Here is a 14,467-nt window from a genome sequence, read left to right on the forward strand (position 1 = left end):
TGGATGAGTTCATCCAATTCACATTCAACATTATGATTACTACCTGTGTATTGCCCTTCCTCTTATTATTCCCTTTAGATCTTTCTCTATTCTCTTTTACTCTATTCCTCCTCACCAGTATTTTACTTTTTGTCACCCCCCTCTATTTCCCCTCCCTCTCATTACCTCCTTCTTCCCTCATCTTATTCCCTTTCTACTTCGCTTTAGAGTAATATAGAATTCCATTGAGTACACTTGTTTTCCCCTCTCTGAACCAGTTAATATGAGAGTAAAGTGTAAACATTGCCTGTCATCACCTTTATCCTCCCCTCTCTATAATGATTTTCCACATCTCTTTATGTACTATAATTTGCCCTATTCTCTTTCTCCCTTTTCTTTTTCTCTCAGTACAACCTTCTCTTTTAACCCTTGATTGATTTTTATGTATTATTCATATGCATACATGTTGGGGTGTATGGGGTGCTCAGGGAGGGGTAGTATCTCTGGTATGGAGGGCTTGTCGTGCCCTCCTAGGGCAGCTCTCCAGCCTCTGACCCCCACCTGACACCCAGCTTTCACTTGTGGCTCCCAGTAGATGCTAGCATGGGGCAGCAGCCACACCCCGGACAAGGGCTTCGACAGGCCTGCTAAACCTTGTGAGGGTAGCCATCGGGTCGTCGACCCCTGGTGAACCAGGGCTTTGCTCACCCAGCATGTGAAGACTGTTTCGGCTGAACAGATGGAAGAAACCAATAAGAAGGTTCAATGGCTGAGATGGCGATGCAGCAAGGCACTGTGTAGTGCTTAGGGCGTGTTGGAGCACAAAGGACAACACGGCCATCCAATGTAGCTGAGGAAGTCTCCAGGTGTAACGACTTTTCATGCCACTGGACCCAGGCTTCCAACGCCGAGAGAGTGGGGCTGTCTCTGTGCATAGACTTTTCCACTTAAATCTTCTTCACGCACAAGTGTCTTTGTGCACACTCATCTATACACCATAGATGAAAACGCACAAAGACAATTGTCATCCTCGGTTACTGAGAGACTACTACTAACTAACATATCATATCATATATACATATCATCATAATTAGCTATCTTCTCCATCCTGTTTCTGAGTTAATTCCTTCTACATTTTCTACTATTAATAGTATTAAGAATGACAGAAATCCTCTTTAGATTGTAGACATAACATTTTAATTTTACTGAGTCCCTTAAATTTTCTTTCTTATTTACTATTTTGGGCTTTTCTTGTGTCTCATGTTTGGAGTTCAAATTTTGTTGTTGTTGTTGAAGTTTGGCTTTTTCCTCAGGAATGCTTGGAAATCTTTTATCTTATTGAATGTCAATTTTTTTTCCCCTTGAAAGAATATACTCAGTTTTCCTGGATAGGTGACTCTGGGTTGTAAACCCAAATTTTTGCCTTCCTGAATATCATAATCTATGATTTTCAGTCCTTTAATATAGAAGTGTCTAGGTCCTGTGTAATTTGAATGGTTTCTTTCTGGCTCCTTAAAGAATTTTCTCCTTAGTTTGGTGGCTCTTGAATTTATCTATTATATTCCTTTTTTCATTTGAAAATTTCTTTCTGGAGGTGATCTGTGAATTCATTCATTATTAATTTTATCTTTTTGCTCAAGTATCTCTGGGCATTTATCTTTGATAATTTCTTGTAATATGATGTCCAAGGTTTTTTCTTCATCATGATTTTCAGGTAGTCCAATAATTCTCATATTTTCTCTCCAAGATCTAATTTATATGTCGGGTTTTTTTTTTTCAATAAGATATTTAATGTTTTCCTCTTTTTTTTTTAATTCCTTGATTTTGCTTTATTGTTTCTTGGCTTCTCCTGAAATCATTAGTTTCTAGATGGTCAATTCTGATTTTTAAAGCCTGATTTTCCTCTGTCAATTTTTGGTTCTCCTTTTTTTCAAATGGCCCATTTCTTCTTGCATCACTTTCATTTCTCCTGGAATCACTTTTCTTTCTTCTTACATCACTTTCATTTCTCTTCTCCATTTTCCCTCTGCTTCTCTTAATTGGTTTTTGAAGTCTTTTTTTGTGCTCTTTGAGAATTTGTATCAAATCCACATTTCTCTTTTGGATTTTGCACATGTTTCTTTTGTTTTCATTTTCACCTTCTGTGTCTGTAACTTGCTCTTTGTCTCCATAAAAATCCTTTAGTTAGGTGCTTGTTTTGGTTGTTTGCTCATTTTCCCTATCTAATTAGAGGTAGGTTCTATTTTCTGGGAAGTTGGAGTACCCTCTTAAATTTCAGTACTTGCATGATGTTTTTTCAGCTTATTTTCAGGGTCTGAGTGCTAACAACTCTGTGAGCCCCCTCTCCCTGATGATTCAATTAACCCTTGAAATGCTAATGGATTAAGGACTTTCCTAAGGTTTGGTAGTAAGCTTCTGATTTCACTCTGACCTTCATCAAGTCAAGGACTGGTCAAATTTTAGCCAGCCTTAGGCTCAGGTGTTTGGGCTTATTGTGTACTTGATCCAATCAGGCACACCCTTGATTGCTCTGTCTTGATCCTCTACCCTAAGCTTTAGGCAGAAAGATCCTCACTTAGTACTTAGTACATAGTATTATCAGCCACATCAAACTGTGTATTATGTCCACATCTCAAGCCCAGACTTGAAATCCTGGCTTCACTCTTGGCCCATAGAGATCAGCCTACTTCAGCCCAGACTATTCTGGACTGGGGCTCTGTACTTTTCCACAGGTTTGAAATTTCAAGTGGTGTAGGTTGTTTTGTAGCACTTTTAGCCCAGGTACAATCTCAGTATCTGAATGTTGGTTTGGGCTCAGTTTCTGAACCTGGGCAGCAGATGTGGGGTGTTTGTGTGGCTTGCCCTTGGCTTGTTTTTCCCTCCTTGCTGCCTTTTGATGACTCTGCTTTCCTCTCACCCCAGTTCCTCAGATGATCTCTGCCTAGCTTTTGGATTTTTCTTTTCTTGAAAGCTGTTTTCCTGTCTCCTTTGTTGGTTCTTTCACTCCTTTATTTGTTTTGTGGCAATATTTTAATCTTGATCAGAGAGGATTCTCCTGGTGACTCAGAGAAGCTTGGGTTCACACCTCCATTTTATGACTTTTCTTTCATTATGTTGTCATGTTTTTAGTCATACATTCTTCCCTTAGCTTATAAATTTTCAACCCAATCTTGCCTCATACTTTAGCGTAAGTGATTCTATTTTATTTTGCAAAATTCCTGATTCTAAATCAAAACCCAACTCAAATACCACCTACTCCTAAAATGCTACTTTTTTTTCAATTTGGCAATAACCCTTTGTCTATGGGACCTCACTTATATTTTTTCTTTACTTATATTTTTCACTCACTTATGACAAATTATTATTCATTTGTTATATACTGATTGCACCAATAATTGTTTCATACTAATTTTTTCCTTTAAATAGTTACTTTATATTTTTATTGGTTTCAAAGGGTTAGGGTTAGCATTAATTATGTATATAGGTCATATCTGTCAAAAAGATGTAAGTACAATGAGAGCAGATATCATATTTTATCTACTTTGCTTGAACAAATGTTCATGATAATAGTTCTCCTCTTGCATCCCTTAGCTTTTTTTAAAGGATTTAAGATATATTAGAGCGAATCCAGAGAGTGAGGAGTGCTGCCCACAGAAGAATAAAGACATTTCTGGCTTAGGTATGTTTCTTAAAATTGAGATTGGGGAGGAAATAGCCAATAAGAGGAAGCAGCCACTTGAGTACAGGATACTTTTCTATAGCCTGGACTCATCTGGTTATAAATTTCAGAGAAAGATACCAGTCAGCAGTGGTAGAGAGAGTTTTCTCATAAAAGAGGTCCTACTAGGGAATCACTGATACAGTTACTATTCATATGATATGTCTAGTCTTATTCCAATTGGTTCCATTTTAGCAGATTATTCAAGTTAATTTAAAATGGGGGAAAATATATATGGATAAAACTACAAAGACCTATAAATATGCTATATTGAGTTCATTTGCATCATATTTTAATAAAAATATCCTCTGTGACAGTGTTGAATTTTAGTAAATATTACAAAACACTTTTAGTTAAATAGTGATATAAGGAATAGTACCATTTTACTTGTGGATTCAAAATAGAAGCCATTTATATGGCCCTAAGTTTCATAAAAAATGCATTCCCCTGCTTTTTAATTTTGCCATATATATCTCCTGGTCTTGAATAAAAGGAGAAAAAAAGTTAGATGTCTCACTTTACCATAGCATGCATCAATATAATGAGTCCATTAGAACAAAATATTGGCTATTATTACTCCAAATTGGGTATTCAATATAGTATAAAATTGTCATAAAACATTCTTCATCCTATGACATAATGTCATGATATTTAGGAGTGGCCATTTTCTGGGAGCACTCTTGCAGTATATTGCCCCATTAAACCATGAGACACACATAAAAGAATTTCACTACGAAAAAATCATTTTTACTCATAGTCCTTTTGTAATTTTGCCCATGATATTTCCTAACTTTTTTTATTTTGAAGAATACTTCATGTACCTCATCAAAGCCTTGGCTTGTTAATATTATTACCATCTGAAATCTATTCTTAAAATTAGTATTAATTGCTGAGCACTTGAGTCCCTTGTACAGCATTTGTTTCCTTTATGAATATTCCTAATTACGTCATGCTTTAAATGCATTCTTCCCATACACCTCTATTTCCTTACATTAAAGAGGATACAGAAACAAAGATCTCATATGGTCACCAGACTCCTATGCTTAATATCACTACAACCAAAGTGATACTTGAATATTTTTCACCAAAGAAAATAGGGGGAGGAGGGACAGCAACAACTAGAATTTTTTTTTGGATTATAAATATATTTTTCTAATAAAAGATTTAGACAGCAAAAGAAGATAATTCACATGTGTAATGGATGGGAGAAATAGAGCAAGAAGGTGGAGAGGAGGGATAGATTGTTCCTCCCCTCTCTTTCCTTAGTAAAACCAGCACTAATTGTCTTCAGAATTACAGAGTATATTTCTTCAGAGATGGGGTTGAATGTAATACCAGGGACTGAAACTGATTCTTCTTCCTTGAGGAGAAAGTATAGCTCTCCTTTCCAAGCTTCAGGTTTCTAGCCCTGAATATTATGAGACAGGCACTTGATCTAAGAATAACTATTTATTCTAAAGGGACACACACACAAGATAAGGTAAATAGAATTGTTGGATAAGGAAGAGGAAAGGGGGAAAAAGGAAATCCCTAAGGCTAACAAGTGACTCCCTCCCCAAATACTAAAGGATCAGGCTGCCTGCCTGACCCTCTTAGGTAATTGTGAGAGCTATCTTGACTTTTGTCTACCCAGGCTGTAGTATAAAGTTCAAGGATAGACTTTAGGGGGTAGAGAGGAAAATCTTCTTTGGATGGATGGCTTTATAGTGTGAAGATAATTTTAGGGTAGTGTCTTAAAATCTAGATGTAATTGGCTGCCAGGGGAAATCCCAAATAAAATACCCGTCAGTCTGGAAATTTATGGTAATTTAATGAATATAGAGGGAAGGAATTTAATGAGAAGGAGGGAAGACGATATAGGATTTCTCCTGCCTGGCCTGTGCCGGGGAGGAGTTTAAAATTCCTGCCTCTAGGACTCTGAAAAACATTAGAGGCTTCTAAGAGGATAAAGTAGGAAAAGTGGAGGAGAGAAACTCAGCCAAAAAGTCACCACCAAACCAGACAATAGCTTGTAGCCATGCTAAGATGCCAAAAGGCTCAGCATACTGCTATCAGCCAATTCTCCACCACTGTTAAGTTCACCTTTTGTTAGTATCTTGACCTTTTGTGATTAATTTAACCTTTATAGTTACTTAACACCTTTTTGTATTAAGATCTTAAAATAGACTTAGCTTAAAGTTCTAGCTTCACTATAAGGTAAGAGTTAAGTATCTTCATTGTTCAATCAGTAGATTACTACTTTATCTTCCCCTAAAGTATGGTCTAATTAGGGTGGAGTAATTTAGAGTTCACAATAGTCAAAGTCCTATCCACTGCTATTCTCATCAGCTAGATTCAAGAGGTTTAGTTCACATGGAGAGATGGCCAAATTCTCAGAAGGTCTTTCTGCTTCAAAGATTTCTCTGGGACCAACCACCCTTGAGAGACTCCCAAAAAAGTGAAGTAACTGCTTTGAATCTTCTCAGCCTTCTGTTCTTTCCCAGAATTCTCTGTCTTTCCTTGCTCCTCCCCCACTTGGATTGTTTTTCTTTCATGTTGAATCTGACTTTCCTCCCTTACACATGCTTGTCGAGTTTATAGTAACATTGACTTCAAGTACTAGATCCTTCATTATCACATCAAAATCCCACTTGCTTAGAGTTCACAAATACCAGATATTATCTATTTGAATATGATGACCAAATCCATATATCCAGTACTAACCTCTCTTCTAGCATATAATCTTAAATCACCATTTTATATCACTGTACATGAATGAATTTGTCATCTTAAATCACTATTCTTGGACATCTTGAACTGGATGTCTTGTAGACATCTCAAGCATAACACATCCAACATAGAATTCATTATCTTCTCCCCATCTCTAACATTACTATTATTTCCCACATAGGGTGCCAGTACCCTTCAAGAAATGTAAGATAGATTGAATTTAATGGACTTCTCTACCAGCAGAAATACAATGATCCAGGACAATTCTTTGGGACTTATGAGAAAGAACACTATCTACATCCAAAGAAAGAACTGTGGGAGTAGAAACACAGAAGAAAAACAACTGCTTGATCACATGGGTTGATGGTGATAAGTTTGGGGATGTAGACTCTAAATGATCACCCTGGTGCAAATATTAATAATATGGAAATAGGTATTAATCAATGATACATGTAAAACCCAGTGGAATTGCGCATTGGCTTTGTGGTGGGGGGGAAGAACAGGAGGTAAAGAAAATGAATCATGTAACCATGGAAGAATATTCTAAATCAATAAATTAAATAAATTTTTCAATTAAAAAAAAAGAAATGTAAGATAGAAGTCTCAGTTCATTTTTGAATCCTCTTTCATATTCATCAAACATACCCAATACAACATTAAGCCTTCCTTCTACCTTCACAACATCTCCTGTATCAATCCCCTTCTCTCTAATCTGACAGCTAGCACCCTGGTGCAGTCCCCTATCATCTAATCCCAAGACCATTGCAATAGTCTTTTGTTTGGGTTTCCCTGTCTCATATCCCCATTCCAATCTATTCTCTAATCAGCTGTCAAAGTGACCTTCCTAAAGCTCATGTTAAAACATATCTCACTTACCCATTACCCTGCTACCTCCATGAATTTAAATGGCCCACTCTTTCTTCCACAATCAAAGATAAGGTCCAATATTTAGCATTTAAAGCCCATCACAACCTTTTCTGATTCTTCTTATATTTGCTTTCCTCCACATTCTTAGTGGTCCAGTAGCAATGGCATCTGCTATCATCTACTCAACAATTCATCTCCTAATTCACTGTTTCACTGGTTGCCCTCTATTATTATTTGTTTATTCTACTTTATTTTCATGTATTTTCCTAATTGCATACAGAAACAATTTTTAACATTTATTTTCTGATATTTTGAGATCCAAATGTTTCCCTCTTCTCACCCCAAAATTCCAAGGAATATGTTCTACATGTAGTATCATACAATATTTATTTCTACATTAGTCAGAATTATTAGTTTTGAAAAAAGATACATCATACATTCAAGAAAAAAGTCATGAAGGAGATGAAATGGAAAATGGAATACTTCAGTCTGAAGTCAGACTCCATCAGTTCATTCTTTGGTCATAGAAAACATTTTATATCATGAATTCCTTAAGGTTGTCTTGGATCCTTACATTGTTGATAATAGTTAAGTCATTCACAGATGACCATTGGATGATATTGATTTTACTGTGTACAATAATGTTCTTCTGGTTCTGATTTCTTCACTCAGTACCAGTTCATATAAGTCTGGATTTTTCTTGAAATTGTCCTGTTCATCATTTCTTATGGCACTGTACCATTATATTACAAATATATATTATAACTTGTTCAGCCATTATACAATTAATGAACATCTATTTAGTTTCCAATTCTTTACCAGCAAAAATGAACTACTATAAATATTTTTGTACGCGAATGAATGGCGTTTCCTACTTCTTTGGTCTCTGTGAAGATTGGATTTAGCTCTCCCCTGATTGTACCAATGAAGGTACTTAGCTCTTCCTTTATTGGGAAGATTGAATTGTAATCCAGTATATTTTTAGATTTTAATCCCCAGAAGATGGTAACTCCGTATTTGAAGTATATCTATCTATTTTAACTACAAAAGGTGAACTAACAAAAAAAGATGTTAAGTAACCCAAAAAGGTATAATTTAACCAAAGAAGGTGTAAACTAAAGAGTGGGCAGTCCTGGAGAGGAGCATCTTCTGTGATTGGTAGATGTGAAATTTAGGGGAGGTGACACAAGAGAAAAAGATCTTTAAAAAGAGGAGAGATTCATTTTGATTGGGGTTAGTTCGAAGAACTTTCACTTGGAGGAGAGACTAGAAGACTCTGACTTGGCTGTGAAACTGGATCCCTATTGGAGCTCATGCAGGAGATCTCAGACTGTTTTCTTTTTAGAAGGTCACCATTGGTGAGTGAAAGGCTGACTTGGTAACCCTGCTTTCTTAGAGGTGTAAACCACTGAGAAAGGCCCATTGTCTTGAGACTCTTTTTCCCTGATTAGGGCCTTAGAATTTCTACCTGGCTCAGAGAAAGCTGGTATTTTCTCCCTCTCTCTTATTCCTTAATATCTTCCCTCTGTTGTAAATAAACTACCATAAATTCCATTTACTTTAGTAATTCATTTTGGGATTTAGAAATTAAATCCCTGGCAACCACCAAATTAATATTCAAGTCCAACCACTAATAAAAATTAACATCTCTTTGGGATACAGACCTAGGAATGGTATTGCTGGGTCAAAGGATATGTATAGTTTCATGGTCCTTTCAGTATGGTACCAAATTACTCTCCATAATAGTTGCATCAGTTCACAGCTCCACCAATAGAGTATTAGTGTCCCTTTTTCCCACATCTTCTTAAACATTTATCATTCCTTTTTTGTCATATTAGTTAATCTTTTAGGTATATGGTAGTACCTCAGAGCTGTATGCATTTATCTAGTCAATAGTTATTTGGAGAGTTTTATCATATGACTATAGATTGTTTTAATTTGTCTGAAAACTACCTATTCATATTCTTTGGCCATTTATCAATTATGGAATGAATTGTATTCTTATAAATTTTATTCAGTTCTCTATATATTTGAGAAACGAGTCTTTTGTCAGAGACATATTCTATATTTTTTTCTCCCTCAGTTTCTTGTTTCCCTCCTAATTTTGGTTGCTTTGGTTTTGTTAGTGTAAAAACTTTAAATTGTATGTAATAAAAATTATCAAATTTTTATCATAGTGTTCTCCATGTCTTTCTTTATCTTAAATTTTTCCTTTATACATGTCTAATAGTTAAATTGATATTCTCATAATTTGTTTATAAAACATTCATTTTGATTTTATCTTTGTATAAGGCATGAAATGTTGGTCAATGCCTACCTTCTGCCATATAACTTACCAGTTTTTCCAAAAAATTTTGTTCAACAGTGAATTATTCTCCAAAATGCTTAGATCTTTGTGTTTATCAAGCAGTATATTACTATGGTCATTTATTACTTTGTGTTGACTACTTAGTTTCTTCCAATGATCCATCACCCTATTTCTTAGCCATACCAGATTGTTTTATAATCCAGTTTGAGATCTGATAGTGCTAGAAGCTTTCATCTTTTCTTAGAAAAATCTCTCTTTTACCTCTTCCTTTTCTTCAAGATTTAGTTTAAATTCCACCTTCTAAACAAAGACTTTCTATGCTTCACTTCCCCTATCAGTGTATTCTCTCTGATAATACCTTGTTTCTTACTTTATATATCTTTTATATACATAGTTATTTGCATACAGTCTTCCACTTTAAAGTGTGAACTTCTTTAAGGAAGGGACCATGTTTTTGCCTTCTTTGCATGGCCAATGCTTAGCACAATTCCTGGCACATAAGCACTTTAAAATACTCATTGACAGACTGGATGAATGAACATTATTTTTTGAACATTATTTTTAAGATCTGGGGGTATATATGGGGAAAGGAATCTAACTGACCTTGAGACATTTGAGAGTTGTAATCTGAGGAAAATATCAAAGTAGAGATATAAAATATAAGCCATCTATTCTGAAATAAAAATTGAAACCATGAAAATAAACAAATGGTTAAAGCTGAGAAAATAGAGAGGCAAGAGAAGACATGGATATAATCTTTGGAGATATTAACATTAAGGGATGAGAAGACAATGAAGAAAGGGAACAGAAAATAAAGATAAAGCAATTAAGAAGTTAGAGTTAGAAATAGCAATGAGCTCAAGTACTGTGAAAATCAAATGGAAAGAACGTGTGAGGGAGGAAAGGGTGTTAAATAATCTTATAAAGAAACAGTTATTGAATTAAGTGATAAGAAAGACTTCAGAGGTTTCACTAGAGTGTTGTGGAAAGAAGCCAAGTTACTGGAAGCTTCTGAAGAGTGAACTTTGATGAGGAAGTAGAGGCAATAATTATAGAATACTCTTTCTATAGATTTGGTGATAAGGACCTTTCCTTCTTTGGGATTTGATGGTTTTTAACTTTTGTGAGCTACTTGAAATTCTAATAGAGAAATTCCAGTTGTGACTGTAATGCTCATGACCACATTCAAAGAGCTTGCTCTGGGAAGAAGTGCCTTGGAGCTAATTCTTTTTTTGAGAATTTTAAGGAAATATTTCCATTTTAATGCTCCTCTGTCATCTTAGATGTAGACTAAATAGGTAGGGCAATCTATCTGCCTCGTGTGTAAAGGCTTGACTTAAACTGAGGAGAGATAAATGTAATTGGGAACAAAAAGAAGATAAAATATATAGATATGGAAATGACAAAATGTGGAATCTTGTAATTTCAAATATAAGCATAAACTATGGTAAATAAAATAGCTAAACTTAGATATCCAGGAGACACTGCAAGGGAAGTATGTTTCCCAACACTTGATTATCTTTATATCTGATTTATGGTTATTTGGCAGATTATTGCATTTCCCTGTTTTTCAGTGAAGGGGGCTTCTATAGTGTTTCAGAAATAAAAAATATTTTCCTCCAGGGTTCATATCACCATATGTTTCATGCTTCCATTTTCTATGAGGCTTATTCTGTCCTTTTAAGGAAACAATGTTATAGAGTCCTCTGAATTTTTATATTAGAAATCAACATAATAATACTTCACATTTATATAATACTTTAAGGTTTTCAAAGCACCTTTCCTCACAAAAACCTAGGGAAGAATACATTATGAATATTATTACCATCTTTTTATGGGTGAACTGGAGTCAGTTGCAGCATAGTGGATATAGTGTTGCCTTTAAAGTCAAGAAAGACCTGGGTAAAAATCCAACCTCTCTATTTTTCTTGAGGAAACTCCTTTTGTTTCTCTCTTTCCCTCATCAATACCTTTACTGGGACTGTGACCAGGAGGGCAGTCAAGCATTGAGAAAAAAACCTCTGGAAACTTTCCAAAATTCAGCCCCCTCCTCAGGTACAGGGAGGAGAACAAAAGTGCTTGCTATTACTTTACATTTATATTAAAGAACCAATACAACAAAACATTTTGAATAGGTAAAATTCTCCGTTACCTTATCTAAATTTTAGAGATACAATTTGAAAACCCTGAGAAATTAATTGACAGCTAGAATAGATCTTGATCTGATAATAATATATATTAACAGGAATCTTGAGAGTTCATTTTAGCATGCCCAAGAATCATAGTTTCTATATATTACTATTAAGTAAAAATATTAGCTTTTCTAGAAACACAACAACAACAACAAAAGGGTCTTTCAGTTGAAACTGTACAATTTGGCTAAGTGATAAAACTGCAAAAGTCCAAACTACAGATTTAAAATTCTGAAGAAACTCAGGTTAAAGAACAGACTTACCCCTTAATCATAACAATTGATATGCTAAAGTTAGTTAAACCAAATTAATAGTACAATATCTTATGAATAATTGGATCAACTGTTTAAGATGCTAGTGAGAATATATCAGAATTGAAAGATTCTTGGCTCAGGTAGTTAGGATAAAATTGTTGAGAAAATATCTAGATTACCTTTGTACATCTACATATCAGTCTTTCTTGTGGAAGCTTCTGTGTGGGCCATGGTGCATCCATGGTGTGGCTTTGGGATAACATTTTGAGAAGTTGAGTGTGTTGACCCCTCAAAGGAGATTGTTTGGAGTTGCTAAGATACAAATTTGAGGAATTCATTCCCTTACTCCCCCTCCTTTTCTTTCTCCTCCCACCTAGAGTGAAACAAACATGTACTGACTGACAAACAGAAATAGGTTTTTTGATTACAAATAAAATCATTGGTTACTGGAAAAGGGACTCCATTATCTATCTACATGTATGGGAATCCACATATAATTATGAAAACAAAGATCCTATGATTTTAAAACACTATTATTAAAGATTTTAATTTAATTTTTGAGTTAACCTGTCTCATCATACACTCACCCTTTCTTCTGTAACAACAAGTCACCTGTTACCCCTCCCTTTTTCTACTGCAGTAAAAAGAATTCTTAGAGAGCACTAAAAATTTCTATCATAAGTAGGATTATACTAAATATAAATATACTTTAAGATAGGATAAGATAATTTTTTTCATCACTTCAGTGACATGCACATAAATAAAGCTTCTATGCAGCAAAGTTAGTGAGAACCTTACCCTTATTTGAGGTAAATATGTGAACATGCAAACAACCTGTTTCCAAATTATGAAAATGATTGAAATTGGAGTATCATTGATTATGGGTGAAAATTTTTGTCCTTTAAGAAGTAAATAGCCACACATATTATACCTTTCCTTTATTGATATCTGATGCTTAGTCTATGCATGTATATTTCTAAAACAGGATTTCCCCCCCTGCATTTCTAAGATTCTGATTGGCCTACAATTAAGTGTCAAAAGTATAATTTAGCTATTTACAAGGGATGTATATCTAAATTTTTAATTTAAAGTTTGGGACCTTTAGAACACATTCTCACAATGACTCCCATCCCCAAAACAGGCTGCATGACACACCCCAGCAAGAAGGAGATGAAGAGAATGCAGATACAGAGGGACTGTGTTAAGACAACAGCCCAGATTGCCCTACCAACTTGGGAATAAATCAAGACACCTGCAGCCCAAGCACAAGCAGGAATTTTCACCTTCTGATTGCACTGCTGCCTTCAAATGACTGACTTTCTCAGTGGTCCTACAGATGACTCTTAGTATTTCTTGTTCAGGATATATTTTAACTAATTGTTCTAATCCCTCCACCATATTTGTTGTTGAACAATATTTAGGCATTTATGCCCCACAATTGATTTCCCCAAATTTAAGCTTACATCCCTAGCAACTTCCACTGCAGCCATTGCTCAAGGAGTCCACACTGCACAACATGTAGACAGTCTTTCTAAGAATGTTTTCACTTGCCCTTTTAACCCAAGAACATATAGATAAAGAATTAGAAGGTCATCTATTTGTCTTAGAAGAAGCCATCATTTATATTTGCAATCAGTTACAAAATATAAAAGTGATATTTAAATCAAAGTGCCATACTGAATATAAATGGATTTGTGTTTCTCCTCTTCCTCATAATCAATCAGATGTTCCTTGGGAGAACATACAACAACACATTTTGGGAATCTGGAACCACTCAGAAATTTTTGTTGACATAAAAACATTGCATAAACAAATTATGGATATTAGCCATTCCAGCACTTCCCTTTTGATTCAGCCTCATCCACTGCAAATTCCTTTTATGACCGTGTTTCTTCTTTTGTGTCCCATAGCAGTCTCACTCACACCCTTGTTGCTTGTGGATTTGCTCTTGTCTTATTTTTTTCTCATTCTTGTTTGCTTTCCAGTCATCCAATGCCTAGGGTCCACTATACATCAAGTCCAAATCAAAATGAAGTTGTTCAATTTAAAAAAAAAAAACAAAAAGAGAGGAGATGCTGGAGGCCATCATACCCTCACTGGTTACAAGGTCACAGTCTGGGGTATGGGGTCTGCAAGGAAGCCCCCAAAGAATGAGACCCTCACTGATCCCCTTCTGTGACTTCTCTCTCTCCAACTTTCCTAAACTAATGGACTTGTTATGATTATTACTCCCTCTCCAAAACAGAAGAAATAATATGAGAGCAAATATTTACAGGATCAATGAACATATATCCCACCTTAATCCCCCCAGACCATTACCCTAAAAGACTACATTCACAGAATTAAAACCTAGAGATTAAAACCCATTGCCCACCTCCTTTCCTTCTCCACGGAAGTTACATTCACTCCCATTTCAAGCCAGGCAAGCCAAGAACATCAA

The sequence above is a fragment of the Monodelphis domestica genome, chromosome 5, assembly GCF_027887165.1.
Source record: "Monodelphis domestica isolate mMonDom1 chromosome 5, mMonDom1.pri, whole genome shotgun sequence".
NCBI lineage: Eukaryota > Metazoa > Chordata > Mammalia > Didelphimorphia > Didelphidae > Monodelphis > Monodelphis domestica.